A 23,868-nucleotide genomic window follows, 5' to 3' on the forward strand; every position below is an offset into this window, starting at 1 on the left:
TTTAGTAAATGCTTACTTTGAACTAGTTGAATTAATATAACTAGTTTATTTTTAGTAAATGTTTAGTTGAACTAGTTGAATTAATATATAGAACTAGTTTATTTTTAGTAAATGCTTAGTTTGAACTAGTTGAATTAATATAACTAGTTTATTTTTAGTAAATGTTTAGTTGAACTAGTTGAATTAATATATAGAACTAGTTTATTTTTAGTAAATGCTTAGTTGAACTAATTGAATTAATATAACTAGTTTATTTTTAGTAAATGCTTAGTTGAATTAATAGAAGTAGTTGAATTAATTGAATTAGTAAGTGTTTAATGTTTCGCCTAATATGAACATAGGAAATGTCGTCTGACGACGGAAAAAATTTCATTATGTGTGAATACTGTGAAGATCAGCGCGGCCAATGCGACAGAAATTTCCTTGTTGATGGTAGGCGATTCAGCATCAAGCTAGATGAGACTTTCGAATTCGATACAGTAAGTCACAACGACAAGTCTGTTTTCATAATTAAGCATGACTTATATATGCTTCATTTGCCTGACTTATAATTTTTAATTTTCACTATTCTACTAGCGCATCCCCTGCCATGCAAGAATTTTTGTCTTGGATAAGATAGGTTTCAAATATGGAAACTATGGAGGTAAAGAGAGCTTACCTGAAAACTGAGCATGATGGTTATACTTTCAACGTCAAAGTACACAATGCACACACGTACACCTATTATGAATGCAAAACTTGGCAAGCACTATGCAAGGCTTATGCATTTGAGCCTGGTATGGTTATCACCTTTGATATTCGTCCAGAAGATGATATTGAAGGTAATAGAGACATATGGGTCGATGTGCAGACGCCTCCAGTTCTACCATTATGTGAGTTCTTCTCAACTATATTTTTGTCTTTGATATTGCTTATTCAAAAATAACTGACAACTAATTTCTATTGACAGCGTATCTCCATTCAACCAAACATGTCCGGCGCTTGGTAGGCAGGACCTACTACTGTCCCGGCGCTGAACTAAACTGCGAGGAGATAAGTCATTATGTTTCATGGCTTGAGGATCTTCATACTGTCAAGACAAATTTTCTTCCTGCACTTAGAAATGTTAGTACTCAAAACGTGCGACCAATAGTGATGGTATTGAACTATGGTCACATCTATTTAGGAATGATGGTAAGATATTTACTATTTGTCCTCGGTGCATATTTTGCATACATATTTTTTTTGCTAAACTTTCATTGCTAAGTATATTAATTAAGTACTATACGATGTTCTTCAACAGGGACTCCCGATGACAGTTGTGCCTCAGGGGATCGAGACTAAAGGTCATATGTCAATTGTTAGCTTACGGCCAAGATATCTTGCATTGCACATGAATGCATTCAAGATTTCTAGAAGCGATGAATGCTTAATAGTGAAAGATTGGAGGAAAATTGTTAATGATCGCAGAGAAGTACTAGGGGGCAGCAATGAGAAGCACAGCCCACGATTAGGAGATAGGTTCATCGGCATGTTCCAGTATGATCAATCAGGAGAGCTATACATGTTCTATGCTATTTTACCAGAGAGAGAGTAGCTAGCAGGAGTGATTTAGCTAGTTCTTGATGCTGCTCTTAATTAGTACTTGTCCTTTCATGTCCGTGTTCTTTGTTCTGAACTTAAGTGATTTGCTTTTGTGGTGTTATATATGAACGCTTATATCATGACAATCATGTTGAACTCGATGATTGGTTCTACTAGAAATTCTATTTATATATACATATATATATATATATATATATATATATATATATATATATATATATATGCATAACGTGTACAATGTGTAGTATCGTAAAATACCAGCAAACGAAAAAGAATTAAAATGGAAACACAAAATTAAATGAAAAAGAAATCATAAAACTAAAAAACCCAAACCTTATAGTACCGGTTGGTCTTACCAACCGGTACTAAAGGGCTCCAGGCCCCCGGAGCAGGCTCGTGCCACGTGGTTGCCCTTTAGCACCGGTTCGTGCTGAACCGGTACTAAAGGGGGGGGGGGGCTTTAGTGACCACAATTTAGTGCCGGTTATGTAACCGGCACTAAAGGGCCTTATAAACCGGTGCTATTGCCCGGTTCTGCACTAGTGGTTACAAGGATGGAAAGTTACATCCAGGGTGTTACACGCGCGCTCGCGGCCACGCCCCTCCTCCTGCTACATGTGTGTCGTTGTTGTTGCACTACCCTCTTTCTCGCGGCGCTGGACGCCTCCCCGCGTCCCGCTCCAGCCAGCGCCCCATGGCCCCCGCCGGCGCCACCCCTCGCCTCCGCCCACCGTGGCCCCGGCTGGCCGCGCCGGCTTGCCCCACCGTCGGTGCCCCGACGGCCTCGTCCCGCCCTGCGGGCGAGTGCCCGCTCGGGTGCGCCCGCACCTGATGTCCGCACCCGGTAGCTCAACCGGCTATGCCCTATGGCCTATGGCAAATGGGGCCCAGCCCCAAAACATTTAAAAAAAGAATTTAAAAGATATTAATTAATTAAATTAATTAATTAATTAATCATAATTAGATTAATATAATCACTAATTAACCTAATTAACCATTAGTTAATTAATCAGTCAATGACATGTGGGACCCTCCCGTCAGTTTGACCAGTCAACCCCTCTTTGACTGCTGACATCATGCTGATGCAATAATACTAATTTAGAATTAATTTAATAATAATAATTTAGAAAATGATTTAAAACTTTAAAAATCAATAAAACATAAACCGTAGCTCAGATGGAAAAACTTTGTACATGAAAATTGCTCAGAACGACGTGACGAATCGGGATATGCAACCCGTTCGTCCGCCACACGTCCCTAGCATAGCGAACACTCAACTTTCCTCTTCAATTCATCTGTCCGAAAATGTGAAACACTGGGGATTCTTTCCCGGATGTTTTCCCCTTTGCCGGTATCACCTCCTACCGCGTTAGGGTACTCCTAGCACCGTTACTTGACATGTCATGCATCGTTATTGTCGGTGTTCTAGGAACGGGGTCCCCAGACTTGCCTTCCTGCGGCCCGCAGCGTGGCTCAACTAGTGGCCCAGTACGGCCTATCTTCGTCAACCCAAGGTCAAGACCCTCGCGAGGGGCCAAGCCTCGCGAGGCGGACGACACAAGGCCTCCCCAGGGATGGCCTCTCCAGGCAGGCTCGCGAGGAGGCAGAGAGATCAAGGAAAGGGGTACCTCGCGAGGTGCTCATGACACAAGCCATGATGATCAAGACAAGGCGGGCGCCAGGCGGGTGCCAGTCTGCGTAGTGTCCTCGTTTCATCTTTGGTGCAAAGGGGGCAAGCGCAGGTGTGGAGTACTGAGGCATCAGGCAAAGCTTTATATATCGGTGCAACAAGACCAAGACCAGCAGAGCGGCAGGACGGAGGTCACTATGGAGCCGAAGACGGCGTCATCACCAGTTGTCGGAGTAAATGACCACGGGTAGCCTAGCCGGCTCCCCCTGACTCATGAAAAAATAATAGGCCGATCGAGCCTTCAAGCACCCAAGACATGGGGCTGCCTTCCCCCGGCCGGCTGTCTCACAAGCCGACTACTGGAAGGCGGCCCGGCCCTAAAACCCTCATGAAGAAAGCCGCGAGAGGGCCGACTCCAAGAAGCCGGCCACGAGATGACCGACTCCAAGAAGCCGGCCCCCGACAGACGGCCAAGATCGTGCCCTCAAAGTCTGCACCCACATAACGGAGATGGGACAGGGCGTGGCAATAGTGAAGCCTGCCACCCCCGAATCCCGGAGCACGCATGGCCACAGTACGCCGTACGGGGGCAGCCACGACCCGTCCGGCGGGGCACTGTTGCCATACTGACCATGACACCACCCACGACAGGCTGTCAGTATGGCCCACAGGCGGCGGGCCACTTCGGTCAGAGAGACATCCGAAGGCAGCCACATTTCCCCTAGTCGGCCTGGAGCGTAGCCGGCTCTCACCAGCCGGCTCGCTCCCTACCTCGAAGTATGCGCACCATGAAGGAGACAAGACGAGGTAAGGCTATAGTGAGAGCCCGCCAGGTGGCGGCACTATAGCCATGCTTACCTCGACAAAGCCCACGTCATCAGGAGTGAGGCAACAGTAACCAGCCCCAGACGAGACCCCCAAGCAGCGGGACCTACCTGTCGACTTGGAGGCCGGCAGCCGGCGGGACCCACCAGTCAGCGGAGAAGCCGACGAAAGTAGACCACTACAAGAAATATGTTAATGCATGACGGATTTCCGCTGACAGTTTTGAAAATCGTCATGAACGGTCTAGTATAGCCCCGCAAGCCCACAAAAATCCTGCCTAAAGCCCTAAACTTTTGCCCATATAAACCTAACCCTAACACACTTCCCGTCCCCAATCTCTTTCTCCATCCGCCGCCACCGCACATGGCCTCTCCTCATTCGCGCCCCCCGCCGCTGCACCTTGCCTATCCTCGTTCGCGTCCTCCGCCGCCGCACTTTGCCTCTCCTCGTCCCCGTCCTCCACCGCCATGCCTCTCCCCGTCCCCATCCTTCGCCACCACCTCCCTGCCTCCAACCGATGACGGCAGCCCGAGATCCATGGTGATGGCGGTTGCAGCGGCCTCATGGAAGCGGCGGCCAACGCTAGCCGCTGCGACGCCTCCCGCGACGACCCTGACCTGCGGGAGGCCTGAGCTCGACCACGCCGGCGATGATGATGCCCCGCACAAGGTCCCTCCCTACTTCCCCCCTCATCTCCTCTCCTTCATTCCTTCCTTGTTTCTCCCATTCCCAATCAATTTTTTTATGATTCAGATCAACAGAAGCTCTCCGCCTCTCCAGTTCCATGGACGAATGACCGGTACCCCACGCTCGAGCCCGACGAACTGGACGAGTTCGACAACGAGGTCGTTCGCCCCATGCACCTTGATTCCCCACAGAACAAGGTTGACCCTCTCGCTCTGTTTTTCTTTTGTTTCCAAGTGATTGCTATCAAATTTTCTTGGATTGAACCTCATGCAGCAAACGTGGCCACTTCCTTTCCTGATACTCGCATGTTACAGCCAACGACAAAGTAGCGCTGATGGCTATTTCCTTCTTTTCTCACCATGGGAGCACTAGCAGTGTAGAATTTGTGAGATCTGCTAGTTAGTTATGCAACTAGTACTTGTTTAGTTTAGTAAGTAAATGCCCATGAGATGCTCCTGTGGGTTCCTTGCTATTCTGTACACGCAGCAAGGATGTAAGCGACAGTGGGGCAAGTGCTGATGCTATCTACCTTTTCGCCGAGAAGAGTACTATCGTATCTTATCCTTTTGCTGAATATTCAAATCTCATGACTCTTGATTTATCTCTATGGGATCTACTTAGCTGACCATTTTGTCTAAGTTACATTTGTGGCAGATAGTGTGGTGTGATGTTCCAACATGGATTGCGTCTTTAGTTGATAAGACTGTCATTTATTTTAGCATCAAGGATGATGTAGTTTACTCTGTTTTACTTATTAGAAACTAGTGTAGTTTTAGATATCTGTAGTGCCTGAAGCTTTGTCAACTTAAGACTTAAAATAGTTTAGCCATAGTTTGTATCTACACTTGTGCGGTTGTGCCTATCATCCATATTTGCCAAGCTGATAATTCTTTTCACTTATCCAGATTTGTCCACATGGTGGCTAACTTGTTTTTTATGCCTTTGTTTGGTGCAGGTTCCAAGAAATCGGAGGCTCCTGTTTCAAAACAACAGAGAAATCAGAGGCTACTTTTCCAGACCAGTGCCAAGAAATTGCAAAGTTGTGTAGTAATTTGTTTAGAGGCTCCTTTTTTAGATCGGTTCCAAGAAAGTGATGTAGTAATAATGGTTGTAATACTTGTTGAGCTATATATGTAAATATGTATTTTTGGTATCTAAAAATTGCCGTGATTGTAATGAGTTTGGGTTGTTCTATGAAAATTAAATTTGATTTATGGCCTTGTTTTAATATGGCGTGAAATTTATAGATAACAAAAATATCTAGCTGTTATCTCCACCTGCTGTGGGTTAGAAAAAAAACAAAAAAATTGTGAAGTAGTGTCCACGTAGGCTGCCACGTCACTCCAACTTGTCTAAGCAAAAACCCAACATGGCGTACGTCCATGACGGCTTGTGCCGTCACAGAAGATTGGGCCTGGGCGGGCTTGGCGCACATCCATGATGGCCAAGAGCTGTCATGGAAGCTACCATACCAAATTATGACGCGATATACATGACGGATTTCAAATCCGTCATGGAAGAGCACCCATGACAATTTTTCATTGATCGGTGACGGGCTATAACTGTCATGTATTAACAGGATTCTTGTAGTGAAAACTGACGGCTAGGGCCCACGCCCAGCCAGATTAACATTGTACCCCTAGGGGGTAGGCCTATATAAACCCCCCAGGCCACCCATGCAAAGGGTTGGACTCTGATAGTTTTAGACACAACATTGAGGGGAGAAGAGAGCTAGCCTTGCCCTTCTTCTTCCTCTCGCAAAACAGCTCAAGGAGCCTCTTGTAGCCACTTGTTGATCTAGTGATCATGCGGAGACCCCACATAGTAGGATTAGGGGTGTTATCTCCACGGAGAGCCCCAAACCTGGGTAAGATTCGCCGGCGTGCATGTCTTCGCCTCATCCCGTTTCCAGGCACCGGCAATGTCTTATTGGCTCCCACAATAATAAGCCACCCGTTGGCATATGTCGCACCTACCACCCGACATTTGGCACCCACCATGGGCCTAGGTGCACCGTCATCCGGAGACCTGCTCTGGACGGGAACCCTTTTCCTTCCCAGCGAGCGTAGCCAGCCCAGCACGCCCGATGGCGCTTGCCCAGACATGATGCGAGGTGTCAACGACGCCTGCACGGCGAGTTGCCTCACCGATCTTCTTGGCGAGGCCCGCATCTCCGACGAGCCCGCATCCAACGCGGGCACGAGCTGCACCGAGAGCCGCCTTGTCAGCCTCCTCGACCAACTCCACGTCTCCAGCGAGCCTGCTATGGATTTGGAGTCGGTTGGCTCCACCCACCCAATGCTTGTCGACTCCGACACGGCCTCACTCGATGCTTTCCCCACCAACGTGGTGATCTTTGACGACCCTCTTCCTCGAGCCGACAGCGGTGGCAGCACCGTCACGGCCACGGAGTCACCTCTGGTGACAACGCCCACGACGCCCTGCAAGCAGCGTTGCATGACTTGTCCGCCCCCATCCCGGCCGATGTCGAGGCGCTGGAAGCATGCCACCTTGCCCTCATTGCGAAGGTCTAGAAGATAGCCACCATGAGACACCTCACTGCGGCTCACCAGCACGAAGTCAATCGCGCCGCCTTTGGCATGCCGCCTCCCAACAGACCGAGCCGGGCCGACGTCGTCAAGAAGCGCGGCGCGGCCATCGTCGACATGCTGGGAGCAGACCGCCCAGTCTACGCCATGCCTCTCAAGAACCTACGCGCCGCCCAGTCGGTCGTAGATGAGCTGAATGGACCGGGGGCCGACGAGCTCCCCTACATGACCAGACGCATCCAACAGTTGATCGACGCGGCTGCAGAGCAGCATGAAGCCAGCGTCCGTGCTGGAAGCCCCCCCCCCCCACGCTGAGAGCACGGCGCGACGTCACGGACGCCGACTGCAGGCGGCGCCCGCACAAGGCAAGAAAAGGAGCCGGCTGCTAGCCGCACTCGGACTCAAATCACCATCGAGCGCGATGCAGAAGGCCGCCCTCGAGCTGTGGAGCGACGAGGCGATCCGCCTCCTCCTCCGCCTCGCGGGGAGAGATATCCCACCCCGCCGCCTGTCACGCATCCGACTCTCAGCGGCCGACTAGGTTGCCGTGAAGGAGTCGGCGAGAACAACGCCCGCCATCGGATCAACCGCCTAGCGCGATCCCTGGCGCTAGAAGAAGAAGATGATGTTGGCCCGCCCTATTTTGGCCCCTGCATCCGCGACGAGCCCTTCTTCAAAGGGTTCTCGCTCCTGAGAGACACGCCCAAGTAAAACGGCTCCGTGAAGCCGGAAGATTGGTTGATCGGTTACTCCACCGCGGTTCGCATAGCAAACGGCAACAGGCGTATTGCCGTGAAATATGTCCCCCTTATGCTCCAAGGCACGACGCGCACCTGGCTCAATAGCCTCAAGCCTTACAGCGTCAACAGCTGGCTAGACTTCACAGAAGCCTTCATTCGCAACTTCACCAACACCTATAAACGGGCTCCCAAGCCCCGACAGCTCTCCTTGTGCGTTCAAGGGCCCAACGAATCAACTCGCGACTACCTCACACGTTGGGCCGAGCTCCGCAACTCCTCCGAGGGAGTGCACGAGGTTCAACCCATAGAGTACTTCACCGTCGGGTGCCGAGAGGGCACCCTCCTCAAGCACCGGCTTCTTTGCGATGAGCCGACTACCCTCGACGAGCTGCTGATTATAGCAGACAAGTACGCCACGGCCGACTCTTCAATGAAGACCGAGCTTGGAGTAGACGCCTCCGGGAAGGTGCTCGCTTCGGCTCCCAAGACGCCGGCTGGAGACTCCAGCCAACGCCCGTACCAGAATGATAACAAGCGCAAGGTTCCTGTGCCGCCTTCCGCCAGTCGGCAGGTGGCCACAGTCGAAGACGAACAACCCAAAGGGCGGCCCGCGCCCAAGAAGCAGAAGGGCGGCAGGCCGGCTTGGCAGCCGGCTTTCTCCTACGAGCAAGCCCTGGATGCCCCCTGCAAGTTCCACAGCGGCACGAAGGCGTCTAACCACACAACTCCGAAGTGCCATTGGCTCACACGAATATCCAAGGGCGAAGGGCTGATGCTGCCTCCGCCTGCTGGTTAGCCGCCTCCGGCTCCTCAGCAGCCGGCCGCTCGGCCAGCGGTCGGGGCCGTTCAAGACGAATTCCTAGACGAGCATGCCGCCTACGTCGTCTTTACAAGCCAGCCTGAAGACCGGCGCAGCCGGCGCCGACAGCACCAAGAAGTCAACGCGGTCGCTTCCAACAACCCCGAGTTCATGCACTGGTCAGAGAAGCCTATCAGCTGGAGATGGGCCGATCACCCAGAGGTGATGTCGTCTCTCGGCTCTTATGCATTGGTTTTGGACGCGACCCTCACGACAGAAAGGCGAGCTGCCCACTTCTCCCGCGTGCTGATAGATGGCGGGAGCAACATCAACATACTGTATCGTGACACCATGGAGAAGTTGAACATCAAGACGAAGCAGCTCATGCCTAGTCGGACTGTGTTCCATGGAATCGTACCCGGCCTGTCCTGCTCACCAATCGGGAAGATCAAGATAGATGTTCTCTTTGGGGACAAAGATCATTTCCGCCGAGAGGCAATATGGTTTGAAGTGGTGGATCTGGAGAGCCCTTACCACGCGTTGCTTGGCCGACTTGCTCTGGCCAAGTTCATGGCTGTGCCCCACTACGCCTACCTCAAGATGAAGATGCCGAGTTCCAAGGGCATCATTACCTTAGCCGGAGACTACAAGAAATCATCTGAGTGTGCGGCGGCCAGCAGCCGGCTGGCTAAGTCCCTCGTGATTGCTGAAGAGAAGAAGATGCTGGACTGACTCGTGGCCATGGCCGGCAAGCAGCCGGCCCTGTCCCCCGACCCCAAGGAATATGATGCTCAAGGTTCTTTCCAGCCATCCAAAGAAACAAAGAATATACCTCTGGACCCGGAGCACCCAGAGAGGCACGCTGTCGTAGCCACCAGCCTCAACAGCAAATAGGAAAGCGAGCTCATCGATTTCCTCCATGAGAATCGGGACATCTTCGCATGGTCTCCCAAAGACATGCCGGGTGTCCCGACGGATTTTGCCGAGCACAAGCTACATGTCCGATCTGACGCCAAGCCGGTCAAGCAGCCCTTGTGCCGCTTGTCGGAAGAGAAGAGAACAGTAGTCGGAGAAGAAATAGCCCGGCTTCTAGCAGTCGGCTTCATTATGGAGGTGTTCTTCCCAGAGTGGCTTGCCAACCCGGTCCTGGTGTTGAAGAAAAACAAGCAGTGGCGCATGTGCATTGACTACACCAGCCTCAACAAAGCCTGCCCTAAAGGTCCTTTTGCTCTACCAAGGATTGATCGAGTAATAGACTCCACAGCCGGATGCGGGCTGTTGAGCTTCTTGGATGCTTACTCAGGCTACCACCAGATAAAATTGGACCCAGCTGACCGCCTGAAGAACGCCTTCATCACACCATTCAGAGCTTTCTGTTACCTGACTATGACATTCGGCTTGAAAAATGCCGGTGCCACTTTTTAGCGTTGCATGCAGAAATGCCTCCTCAAGCAGCTCGGCAGAAATGCCCACGTCTATGTAGATGATATTGTGGTGAAGACGGAGAAGTGTGGCACCTTGCTAGAAGATCTCAGAGAGACATTTGAAAACCTGCGCCGGTTTCAGATCAACCTCAATCCCGAGAAATGCATGTTCGGAGTACCAGCCGGCCAGCTCCTAGCCTTCCTAGTCTCCGAACGCGACATCGAATGCAACCCGTTTAAGATCAAGGCCATAGAGAGAATGGAGATTCCTACCAAGCTGCGAGACGTCCAAAAGTTTACCGGATGCCTGGCCTCCCTCAACCGCTTCATCACCCGGCTCGGAGAGAAGGCTCTCCCCCTCTACCGACTCATGAAGAAATCCACTCACTTTGAGTGGAATGACCAAGCAGACCAGGCTTTCCACGAGATAAAGAAGATGCTGTCCACGCCGCCTGTCTTGGCGGCACCGACTGAGAAAGAGCCCATGCTCCTTTACATTCCCGCCACTAGCTGGGTGGTCAACACCTTTATCGTGGTTCAGCGCCCAGAAGAAGGCCGAGCTCAGTTAGTCCAGAGGCCGGTATATTATCTGAGTGAAGTGTTGTCCACCTCGAAGCAGAACTACCCACACTATCAGAAGATGTGCTATGGTGTGTACTTCGCCACCAAGAAGCTCATGCCCTACTTTCAAGAGCACCCCATCACGGTCGTATGTACTGCCCCGCTCGCCGAGATCATAGGCAGTCGGGATGCATCCGGCCGGGTGGCAAAATGGGCCATTGCGCTGGCTCCTTACATGATCTTCTACCAACCCCGCACCACCATCAAATCCCAGGCATTGGCCGACTTCCTTGTCGACTGGGCCGAGACATAGTACCTGCCGCCGCCCCCTGACTCCACTCATTGGTGGATGCACTTCAATGGATCCAAGATGCACACCGGCTTGGGAGTCGGCATCGTCCTCACCTCTCCCATCTCCAGAATTTGATTCCATCTTCGTGTGGCCTGACCTCGATGCAGTCGGATCCGGCTTGGGGAACCAAGCAAGCGGATTGGGGACTTCGACAGGCGGCTCGGGGACTTCGATAGGTGGCTCGGGGACTGCCATAGTTGCACCCGGCCCGGGAACTTCACAACCCGGCCCGGGGACTACCGCAGTCGGTTCGGGGACTGCATCGACATAACAGGCGGTGGCCGACTCCAACTCTTCACCACCCAGCCCACCCGCCCGGGTTGGAGTAGCCATATTGGCAATAGAAGAAGTCACAGCTCCATCATGGGCCTAGCCCATCCTCAACTTCCTAGTAAACAAAGAGCTGCCGACTGATGAGATCTCGGCAAGACAAGTCCAACGCCGAGCCGGAGCTTACACAATAATGAACCGAGAGCTTGTTAGGCGCAGCGTCACTGGAGTCTTCCAGCGCTGCGTCGAGCAACAGAAGGGCATAGCAATCCTCAAGGACATCCACCAAGGCGAATGCGGCCACCACGCAGCCTCAAGATCACTCGTCGCCAAAGCTTTCCGCCATGGGTTCTTCTGGCCGACTGCTTTGGAAGACGCCAAGGAATTAGTCAAACACTGCAAAGGGTGCCAAGTCTTCAGCTCCAAGCAACACCTGCCGGCTTCTGCACTCAAGACCATCCCCCTCACCTGGACTTTTTCCGTCTAGGGACTAGACATGGTAGGCCCATTCAAGATGGCGCGCGGCGGCATGACACATCTGCTCGTCGCTGTGGTCAAATTTACCAAGTGGATTGAAGCGAAGCCGGTCAAGAAACTGAATGGGCCGACTGCCATGACATTCATCGCAGATATTATAACCCGGTATGGTGTACCACACAGCATCATCACCGACAATGGCACAAATTTTGCCAAGGGAGCACTGGAACGTTTCTGTGCAACACAGGGCATCCGACTGGACTTAGCGTCTGTTGCCCACCCGCAGTCAAATGGCCAAGTCGAGCGAGCAAACGGCCTCATCCTCTCTGGCATCAAGCCCCGATTGCTCGTTCCACTGGAGCGTTGGGCCGGCTGTTGGCTCGACGAGCTGCCGGCCGTCCTCTGGAGTTTGCGCACTACCCCGAACAAGTCAACCGGCTTCACCCCTTTCTTCCTTGTATATGGTGCCGAGGTTGTCATCCCAACTGACATTGAGTTCGACTCACCTCGGGTCACCATGTACACGGAGGCGGAGGCCAAGGAAGCGCGAGAAGACGGCGTCGACCTGCTGGAAGAGGGCCGACTGTTAGCCCTCAACATGTCCGCCATCTACCAGCAGGGTCTACGCCGTTACCATAGCCAGAAGGTCAAGCCAAGATCCTTCCAAGAGGGTGATCTTGTGCTCCGGCTGATCCAGCGAACAGCAGGCCAGCACAAGCTCTCGACCCCTTGGGAAGGCCCATTCATCATCAGCTGGGCTTTAGGCAACGACTCCTACTACCTGATCGACGCGCAGAAGCCGAAGGCACGCAAGAGGGATGATTCCGGCAAGGATTCGGAACGACCATGGAACGCCAATCTCCTCCGAAGATTTTACAATTAAAATGCAGTATGTACCACGCTACCTTTTGTATTAAGTACGAGACAACAGGCCCCCCGAGGAGCACTTGAGGACTACCCTCTTTTATCTATGAATGATGAGTATCATGCCTATGATTATGTTACTACATTTGTTTTCTCGTCCGGCACCGGGTTCGATTAGTCGGCACGGGGACTTGCCGCCTTTAGTTATATTCAAGTTCCACCTGCAGTCAGACAAGTAGTGTGCCGGCACCCAAGCCCTCTCTTGTTGAAAGTCGCAGCTCAAACAATCGACTGTCCGACTGGCAAGAGCCAAAGGCAGGAAAGGATGCCCACATGAAAAACGGCTAAGGACTAACGAACTTATATAACACATGTCGGCCTCCCCCCGCCAACCGGCTGTCAGAGCAGCCGGCTGGCCTGCTTCCCGTCTTACCTTGCTACAATCCAAGAAAGCTCGAGTACTTGTCCTCCCAAGCGACCAAACCCTTTCCTAGCCACAGACTGCAAAGCAGGTGTCCGGCTGGGAGGGCGGCGGCCAAAGGAGGGCGCCAAAGGAAAACAGCCAAAGGATGAAAAGCAAGTATGAACGGAAGCCAAGCACATGCATGATTATATTTACACAAAAGGCCTTCAAAAGGCCAGCATTCAACATAGTTTGAATACACCCCCAGTGGGTGGAACTGCGCAAATTTAATAAAAGTTGTTCAAAGAGTAACGAGCAGGAAAGCAAAGCCGGCGAGTCAGGCCAAGGGAGCAACAGGCGAGTCGGGCAGGTTGGTGGAGACGGCAGGAGTGGCCAGCTGACCAGTCTCGGCATGATCATCACCTGCTGCAGGCGGCGTGCTCGCACGTGCCTCATTGCTAGAGGCACGATCAGGCTGAGGCTGGCCGGTCGCTCCACCGTCTGGCACGACGTCTTCACCATCCTACTCCTCTTCCTCCTTGCCCTCGTCGCTGGAATCAATCTCCTCCGCCGAGTCTTCTCCTTCTGCCGGGTTCAGCCTGAACCACTCCTCCGATTGAACGACACCGTCTTCATTTACATCAGGGGCAAAGGCGCTGGTGTCAGTGAAGTCGGCGATCGCCGAGGCGCGCTGGATGATAACCGGCCGCACCGCCTCCAGCTCCTCGTCAGCCTATTGCCGCCAGGTGCGCAATTGGGCCAAATTCAGCCCAGGATACCAAGCCCGGACGAACACTAGCGCCCGTCGAGCACCAGACCGAGCTGCAGAAGCCTTCCAGGCCTCGAAGCAGCCGACCGCTACCTCCAGCCAGTCGGCAGTCCGACTGAGGGTGCGGGGAACCACCTCGCCAGGCCAGAGGGCGGCCAGCACCTGCGCCCCGGCATGCTGAAGACGGCGGAGCATGCGGTAAGCCGGCTTGAGGCGGGCTTGAATCGCCAGAAGCTGCTCTTCAAGCGACCAACTGGCGTCCGGTGCGATCTCAACCCCAGTCTGCCGTCGGGCCTCACAGTGAGCTTCGATGGCTTGGTTAGCGGCAACGGAGTAACCAGGGAAGTAATTTGCACAAAGAAGAAAGAAGTAGAACAAATCAGAAGACAGACCAGATGACAGGGGCGAGCAAAGAGACAAAGAAGAAGGCGGCCTACCGTCAATCAAATCTTCAATCCGGCTATAGCCTTCGCTCAGCGCCTGCCTTGCCTCGGCCCAGCTCGCTGCTTCGGTCTCATATTTGGCTTTGAGGGCGGCCTCGCTATCCTGCGCCATCTTTAGGGCCGCCTTGTGGTTCTCCTCCTGGTCGGCCAGTTTCTTGGCCAGGCAATCACGTTCCTGAGCCAAGGCATTGTCCTCGGCCTCCTTGGCACGAAGGGCAGTCTGGGCCCCACCAAGCTGCTTCCTCAAGTCGGCATTGGCCCCTGCAGATATTCAGAAGAAGAAAAAAGCAATAAGGAAGAAGTCGTCAGGAAAGATCCGACCCGACTGCTCAGCAGTCGGCCCGAATCACGGGGACTACACCTAGTGGGTGCGCTGACGCGCCCCCACATGAGATAAAAAATGAAGCACTCACTCCGGCTCTCAGTAAGATCAGCGGTCTTCTGATTCATCTCCCGGGCCTGGGAGTTGAAGGTAGCCGCGTGGAGGTTGTGATAGTCCTACAGATAGGATGAGGGTGCGAATAAGCACAAGACATCAATCAAGGTCTACTAAGAAGTTCCAAGCCGCCTGCTCAGCAGCCGACTCGGAACTCAGGGAATACACCCAGTGGGTGCGCTGACGCGCCCCCACGGAAGAAATCAAGAGCGATCAACAAAAAGCGGGAAGACTCACCCAAATGGCCGACCGCGTTGCGAGAAACTCTTGAGTATACTGCTTCAGCGCGGCGGCTTGGGATTGAAGCCGGCTCCGGACATCTTGCGCCGCCACATTCAGCACGGCCGTTCCACCGCCCGGCGTCCACCCTGGCGAGCTGACGCTGGCCATCTCCAGATCATGGACCAACGAGTTGGATCTCGCGGCCTTCTGCGGGTCCGGCTCTGAAGTCGCCTTCCCTACGAGCCGATGACACAGCGACAGGACCACAAGATCCGCCCTCACAGTCGGCTCGCCTCCAGCCGGCTGCTCAGGCGGCGCCTCAGGCCGGCCACCTTGGCCAGTTCCAGCCAACGATGGCGGTACCACCTCTCCCTCCGGGATGACTGTGTCGCCCTCCCCCCTCTCCATCGTCGGCTGGTCGCGGCCGGCTTCCTCCGGCGGGGGCACTGGGATATCAGGGGCCATGGTGCGGAGGGGGATGACGAGTTGTGGAGGCTAGCTACGCAGGGCCTCCACCGCCCTCTCCGCGGCCGCGGCCTCTGCTTGAGCCTTGGCCGCCGCATCGGCCTGCGCCTCTATCGACTCCTTCGTCGTCTCCTGAGCCGCCCTGGCGGTGGCCGCCCTCTGCTCCTCCGCCTCCCGCCCCTCCCATGCATTCCACTCCATCACCGCTAGGAGCTCGGCACGGGGGTCAATGCGGCGGGAGCCTGCAGATCCTCCCACCCCTCCGACTATGGAGGTGGCAGTAGTCCGCTTGAGAGAGAGCGGAGCCCTGTTTGATAAGTCAAGAAAAGGCTTAGAAGAATGCCAACCTAAGAGAAAAAAGAAAGGCGTGAGAGAATTGACACTTACGCCGAAACTGCCTCCGGCTACTTCACCATCTTGCGGAAGCAGGCTGCCTTCGCGGCCTCCTCGTCCGGTTTGCTCGCCGCCGCAGAACCCTTGGGCTTCTTCGGCCGACTGCCGAAGAGGGCCGGCACCGCCCGGTGTTTCCGTGTGCCACCCCAAGCAGCCGACGCGGGAGATGAGCCCGCGCCTTGATGATCGAATGCTGGCTGGCAGCGCGGATAGCTTCGGCCTCGTCATCATCCGGCCAATCCTCGAAGCTGGCAGTGAGCCTGGAGCCGCCTGCCTCGCCGCCTCCCCCTACGGCGTTGTCGTCTAGGGTGGCCGCCCCCAAGTCGGGGTCGTCCAAGTCGTCCGTCGCACGATTGGGAGTGAACTGGCGTTCCGCCCCCGCGGTCCCGGCCGCCGGATGAAGGAGGGGGTTCTGATTAAAAACAAGCCGACTAGTCAGGAGCCGGCTAGTGAGAACTCGGCAACAAGAGAAGAAGAAAAGAAAGAAGGCTTAATATAGGCAGGGGATGGGCGCGTGAATACGGCTCCTTGCCATACCGCCACTCCTCGGTGAGATTGCAGTTGGCGATATAATTCACCATGTAAGATACCTCGTCATGAGGCATCTCCTTGGTGCTTACCCGACTAGGGTCAAAACGACCGCTCATCTGGCAAATCATGTGAGGGCGGCCATGGAGCGGGAGTACCCGGCGCTCCACGAAGGCGGCTATCAGGTCGGACCCGGTCAGCCCCTCCGACTGGACCAGCACCTGGAGCCGGGCGACGGCGCCAGCCCCAGCCGGCGTCAGCGACCTGGCCCGATAGGACCATGAAGGCTGCCTTCCAGCCGGCGGGCCAGCTACATAAGCCGGCAGATTGACGAAGTCACCTTGTGGAGCGACGTTCTTCACGTAGAAGTAAGATTTTTGCTAGAGCTTCACTGACTGGATCAGCGCGATGGGTGGAAACGGGTTGTCGCTCGTCGATCTCTACATGGCGATGAAGGCGCCGCATGGGGTAGGCACGCCCGCGACGATGGTGCCGAGCTTGGACTGGAAGAACTCCCCCCAAAGTTCGAGGGTGGGGAGGACACCGAGGAAGCCTTCGCACAGAGTGACGAAGGCCGACAGCAGCACCACCGTGTTTGGAGTGAGGTGGTGCGGCTGGAGATGATAGAACTCGAGGAAGGAACGGAAGAAGCCGCTCGCCAGCAGGCCGACGCCGTGTAGGCAGTGCGAGCAGAAGATTACCCGCTCGCCCTTTTCCGGCGCCGGCGAGATCTCCCTCTCCGGCGCGAGACAGACCCGCACATAATCTTTTCCCGGCAACCGCCGGTCTTGCGGAGGAAGTCGACGTGGTCCTCATGGACGTTGGAGCCATCCCAGGAGCTGGACGTTGGAGCCATGAGGATGGAGAAGCGACGGGGAAAGTGCGGCGGCGGAGGGCACGCGATTCGGCTGCGGCAAGGCTACGGCGCGCCAAGAAGGTTGGTGGAATGGTGGCGCGGTGGAGAGCAGCTGCGGCGACGAAGAGGAGGAAGAGGAAGAAAGTGGCAAAGCGAGGGCGAGCGTGCGAGCGTCTGCCGCTCCCCCTCCTCCCCCTACTTATAGCCTCGTGCGGCGAAGCCGAGGAAGCGAGGCGTGGGGGGGCGTGGGATTAACTGCGCCCACTCCCCCACACCCTATGATTATTGCGTCTTGACGGCATGCGGAAACCGCCGCCGGAAGGCGAGCAGCCCGCTCGGGCCACAGAAGATCCGCACTTGGGCCGAGGCGTGGGAGTGGCGGGCCCCAGTTTGCGGCGGCGGCCCGTCACGCGCGTGGGCTAGCAGGCCCTTCCAGCCGAAGAGTGCCATGTGGCGCACAGGCGGCGGGCGGCCAGCCTGTAGCCTGGCTTGAGCACCAGCTGGTTCCCGCCTTCGGGCTTCAAATAAACTTGCCGAGGCGGCACGCCTGCACAAAGACGGCTCCTAGGTGTCGGCTCTACAGGATAGGAAGCTGATTGAGCTTCTCATTCCCCTTTCAGCCACAAAGCCCAACCAGCCTCGGGGACTACTGTTGGAGTAAATGACCACGAGTAGCCTAGCCGGCTCCCCTTGGCTCTTCAAAAAATAACAGGCCGATCGAGCCTTCAAGCACCCAAGACATGGGGCCGCCTTCCCCCGGCCGGTTGTCTCACAAGCCGACTACTGGAAGGCGGCCCGGCCCTAAAACCCTCATGAAGAAAGCCGCGAGAGGGCCGACTCCAAGAAGCCGGACACGAGATGACCGACTCCAAGAAGCCGGCCCCCGACAGGCGGCCAAGATCGTGCCCTCAAAGTATGCACCCACCTAAGGGAGATTGGATGGGGCGTGGCAACAGTGAAGCCTGCCACCTCCGAATCTCGGAGCACACATGGCCACAGTACACTGTACGGGGCAACCACGACCTGTCCGGCGGGGCACTGTTGCCATACTGACCATGAGACCACCCACGACAGGCTGTCAGTACGGCCCGCAGGCAGCGGGCCCCTTCGGTCAGAGAGACATCCGAAGGCGGCCACATTTCCCCTAGTCGGCGTGGAGCGTAGCCGGCTCTCACCAGCCGGCTCGCTCCCTCCCTCGAAGTATGCGCACCATTAAGGAGACAAGACAAGGTAAGGCTACAGTGACAGCCCGCCAGGTGGTGGCACTGTAGCAGTGCTTACCTCGACAAAGCCCTCATCATCAGGAGTGAGGCAACAGTAACCAGCCCCCGACGAGACCCCCAAGCGGCGGTACCTACCTATCGACCAGGAGGCCGGCAGCCAGTGGGACCCACCAGTCGGCGGGCCCCAGCGGTCGGCGAAGAAGCCGGCGAACGTAGACACTGACGGCTAGGGCCCACGCCCAGCCGGATTACCATTGTACCCCTGGGGGTAGGCCTATATAAATCCCCTAGGGCACCCCTGCAAAGGGTTGGACTGTGATAGTTTTAGACACAACATTGAGGGGAGAAGAGAGTTAGCCTTACCCTTCTTCTTCCTCCCCCCAAACAGCTCAAGGAGGCTCTTGTAGCCACTTGTTGATCTAGTGATCATGCGGAGACCCCGCAGACCAGGATTAGGGGTGTTATCTCCACGGAGAGCCCTGAACCTAGGTAAGATTCGCCGGCGTGCATGTCTTCGCCTCATCCCGTTTCCAGGCACCGGCGATGTCTTATTGCCTCCCACAATGATAAGCCACCCGTTGGCATATGTCGCACCTACCACCCAACACCAGTGCCTTTGGCAGTCGAAGACCACCTTTAGTTAGGATAGCTTATACTAGTTGTCCCCTTCCAAAATGGCCATTGTTGCCTCCCTTCCCGCTCAATATTTGGGAAGAGGACCAGGGCCTCTATAAATAGAGATAGCCACCACAGTAGAAGGGGGAGATCATCTAGTTCTCACCTAGAGCCAATAGAGACGGAGCAATTCCTCTCCAAGCGCAACACCACAAGAACACCCCTCGTTAGGCTGTTCTTCCTCTGTACTGTTCATCATCAGCCCAAGAGGCAATCCACCACACCACACACAGGAGTAGGGTATTACACCACAACGGTGGCCTGAACCTGTATAAATCTTGTGTCTCTTGTGTTGTTCGTCGTGCTAGCTTAGATCCGCGGCGAGGTTTTGGGGCGTGAATCGGTAGGGAGAAGATCTTTGTGCGCACCCTAGAGTTTGAACCTTAAGGGTTTTGTCGGAACCCGATATCCGACATTTGGCGCGCTAGGTAGGGGTGCGCCGGAGCTCTCCCTTCTGTCGGCTCGCTCTCCACCAACACCGCGCTTCGCCCCATGGCGGACAACGCGCCACCAGCTCCGGCGGGCGACGCCAGTGCTGGGGTCAGGGGGCTCCAAGCCTTGGCCCCTGCCTTGAGGCAGGTGCAATGGTCGCACAAGTTCAAGCCAGAGATGCCGCCGTGCTACAACGGCGCGAAGGATCCGCTGGCTTTCCTGCTGGCATACGAGGAGGCCATCCTCAAGGCCGGAGGCAACGACAATGTCATAGCCAACTGGTTTCCCATGGCCCTCACTGGCGTCCCGCGCGTTTGGCTGCTCCACCTGCCAATATCTTTTGTGGACTCCTGGGGGGAGCTGCGCAACCTCTTGCTCACCCAGTACGCTGTGCCGGTGCCCCCGGTCGTCGCAGCTCTCCTTGGAGGCTCACAAGTGCCGCCGTCAAATTGCCACGCCGAGCCGTTCTTCCGCCAGATCAGCACCGTCCTCACACGACAAGGAGCTCCTCCCGGATGGGCGGCACCCAAAGCTAACCTGACCTTCAATTCGGACGATCACCCCGTAAACACTGCCTGCTCGGTTGCGCTCCGAATGCTTTGCACGCCCACCATCTGCCAGGTGGCAGTCACCAGGACCCTCATCGACGGCGGCGCCGGCCTCAACATGCTCTCGGTGGAGGTCTTCAGCCTCCTCCATGTACCGCTGGAATGACTCCAATCCAGCAAGCCCTTCTCGGGCGTCGGAGGCGGCTCCTCCAGCTCCCTGGGGCAGATCCGCCTCCCTATGACCTTCGGCATCCACGATAACTTCCGCACGGAGCTGGTCAGCTTCGACATCGCCCGCATCAGCCTCCCGTAGAATGCCATCCTCGGATACCCCGCCTTGGCCTAGTTCATGGCAGCGACCCATCCGGCCTACAACCTCATGAAGATGCCCGGGAGTAGCGGCGTCCTCACCGTAGCTGGAGATACCAAGGATGCTCTGCTGGCGCTCAAGCTCGCCCTCAAGACAGCCGCGGCAGCGCATCCTGCCAACACAGACACCTCCAAGGCCAAGGGGGCTGCGCCGACCAAGAAGAAGCAGCTCTTCACCCAGGACAAGACGGAGACCAAGCAAGTGTTGGTTGAGGAGGAAGGGTCCTCAGGAGCCACCTTCACCATAGGTGCCAACCTCGACCCCGACCAAGAGGAGGCACTGGTGAAGTTCTTGCCCTAGAATAAGGAAGTGTTCACATGGGAACCCAAGCAGCTAGCGGGGGTCCCAAGGCAGGTGATTGAGCATCACCTGAATGTGTGCCCCAATGTACGCCATGCGAAGTAGAAAGCAAGGCGACAATCCGCCGAGAAGCAGGCCTTCATCGTTCAAGAAACCCGCAAGCTGGAGGCAGCAAGTGTTATTCGCGAGGTTCGCTACCCCGAATGGCTGGCAAACCCTGTTGTTGTGCCGAAAAAGGAAGGAAAGGAGCGCATGTGCATCGACTTCACCAACCTCAACAAGGCCTGCCCTCAAGATCCGTTCCCGCTCCCTCGCATCGACCAAATTGTCGACTCCACCGCCAAGTGTGACCTGCTGTGTTTCCTGGATGCATTTTCGGGCTATCACCAAATCAAGATGGAGGTAGAAGATGTGGAGAAGACGGCCTTTCTAACCCCATGTGGGGTATACGGCTACACCTGCATGCCGTTTAGGTTGCGCAATGCGGGTGCAACCTTCCAGCGACTAATGCACATCGCCTTGGGCCGGCAGCTCGGGAAAAATTCCGAGGCTTACGTCGACGACATTGTGGTGAAGTTTCAGGAGGAAGACCTTGATCGAGGACCTGGAAGAGACCTTTGCGAGCCTCCGCGAAGTGGACATGCGACTCAACCCGGAGAAGTGCGTGTTGGGCGTTCCTTCCGGCAAGCTTCTGGGCTTCCTCGTGTCCCACAGAGGGATCGAGGCCAACCCGAAGAAGGTCAAGGCGATCGAATATATGAGTCCACCGCAAACCCTCAGAGAAATGCAGAAGCTCACCGGACGCGTGACAGCGCTAGGACGCTTCATCTCCAAGCTGGGGGAGCGCACCTTGCCTTTGTTCAAACTAATGAAGCAGAAAGGCCCGTTCAAATGGACACAAGAGGCCGACCAGGCGTTTCAAGACCACAAGAAGTACTTGACCAGCCCTCCTCTGATGGTGGCACCGCCCCCTCTCAAGCCCCTGGTGCTCTACCTCGCCGCCACACCCTACTCTGCCAGTACAGCTCTAGTGGCGGTTCGGGAAGAGCGCCAGATCAAGGCTGCATCACGATCAACCGTTGCCCCGGCCGTGGCAGCACAAGACCAAGAAGGCCTCGGGAAGACCTAGGCCTCGGCAGATGGAGACCAGTCTCAACAGGAAGGTGCCCCTATGGCTGAAGAGGCCACACCAGGCGGCCAGGTGTTGGGGGCTCCGTCGACTCAGGAGGCGCCTAAGCCTCCGGAGGGTACGGACCTCGTTAGCACACCCACCCTTGTCGAGCATCCGGTGTATTTCGTCAGCACGGTGCTGCGGGATGCAAGGGCATGATACCCCATGCCTCAGAAGCTCTTGCTTGCACTGTTGGTGGCCTCGCGTAAGATGCGGCATTACTTTCAAGGTCACCCCATCAAGGTCGTCTCTGCCTACCCATTGGAAAGAGTACTCAGGAGCCCTAACTCCGATGGAAGGGTCGCCGAGTGGAACATTGAGCTGCAAGCGTTTCAGTTGGAATTCAGCACAACCAGGGTCGTCAAGGGAGCCGCACTTGCAGATTTTGTGTAAGAATGGACACATGCGCCAGGGCTCAAAGCAGGCGAAGATTGGTTACTTTCCCTAGGAAGCGAGGCACCAGACGGCTGGGTCATGTACTTCGATGGAGCATTATCACGACATGGCGCGGGGGCTGGCGCAGTGCCTATATCTCCCACTCAGGACAAGCTCTATTACGTCGTGCAGCTCTGTTTCCAGCATGGCGAGGAGGTCTCCAACAACATAGTAGAATATGAGGGCCTCATAGCGGGCGTGAAAGCTGTAGCAACACTGGGGGTGAAGCGTCTCATCATCAAGGGTGACTCACAGCTCCTCGTAAACTTCTCCAACAAAGTGTACGAGCCAAAGGACGAGCACATGGAGGCGTATCTTGCGGAGGTGCGTAGGATGGAAAAGCAGTTTTTGGGGCTGGAGTTGCAGCATGTGCCCCGCGGCACCAACCAAGAGGCTGACGACATCAACAGGAGGGAATCCAGGCGGCTGCCTCAAGAGCCTGGCGTTTTCGAGGAACGGCTCTTCAAGCCTTCGACAGTGCCATCACTGTCAAGAACGACGCAACCTCGGGAGGAACTCCCTCAGCCACCGGCCACGGGAGCCCCGGCCTGTGGCCCGACCTCGAGAGCACACTTACTCCTGGCGCTGGAGCCTCAGGAGAGATGCTGGACTACGGAATTCAAGGACTACCTGATGCGAGGGATGCTACCAGAGAAAGAGGAGGACGCGGGACACGTGGCCCGGCAGGCCACGACCTACTGCATTCAAGATAGAGAGCTCTACCGGAAGCGGCCAAATGATGTTTCCCTGCGTTGCATCTCCAGGGAGCAGGGAAAGGAGTTGTTGCCTGACATACATGATGGAGATTATGGACACCACTCGTCATCATGGACCCTCGTCGGCAAGGCGTTTCGCAGCGGGTTCTACTGGCCCACGGCACCCAACGATGCAATTGAGCTGGTGAAGGCTTGCGAAGCCTGCCAGTTCCATGCCAAGCAGATCCATCAGCCAGCTCAGGGCCTGCAGACCATCCCACTCTTGTGGCCGTTTGCGGTCTGGGGGCTGGATATCCTAGGCCCGTTTCCTCGAGCGCCTGGGGGCTACCGCTACCTCTACGTCGCCATCGACAAGTTCACCAAGTGGGCGGAGGTGGAAGTCGTCCACACCATCCCAGCTGGCTCTGCAGTCAAGTTCATCAAGGAACTCGTGAGCCGTTTCGGGGTCCCTAATCGCATCATCACCGACAATGGTTCGCAGTTCACCAGCAATCTCTTCAAAACATATTGTTCTAACCATGGAACGCAGATATGCTACGCTTCGGTGGCACACCCCCGGAGCAACGGCCAGGCTGAACGCGCCAACGCAGAGGTCCTGAAGGGCCTCAAAACCAGTACCTTCAAGAAGAAGTTGGAGGCCTACAGCAGGGGCTAGTACGACGAGCTCCAGTCGTGTCGTGGTCCATCCGCACTACATCCACCAAGTGGACTGGCGAGACCC

Source organism: Triticum dicoccoides, chromosome 4B (assembly GCF_002162155.2).
Source record: "Triticum dicoccoides isolate Atlit2015 ecotype Zavitan chromosome 4B, WEW_v2.0, whole genome shotgun sequence".
In the NCBI taxonomy this organism is placed as follows: Eukaryota; Viridiplantae; Streptophyta; class Magnoliopsida; order Poales; family Poaceae; genus Triticum; species Triticum dicoccoides.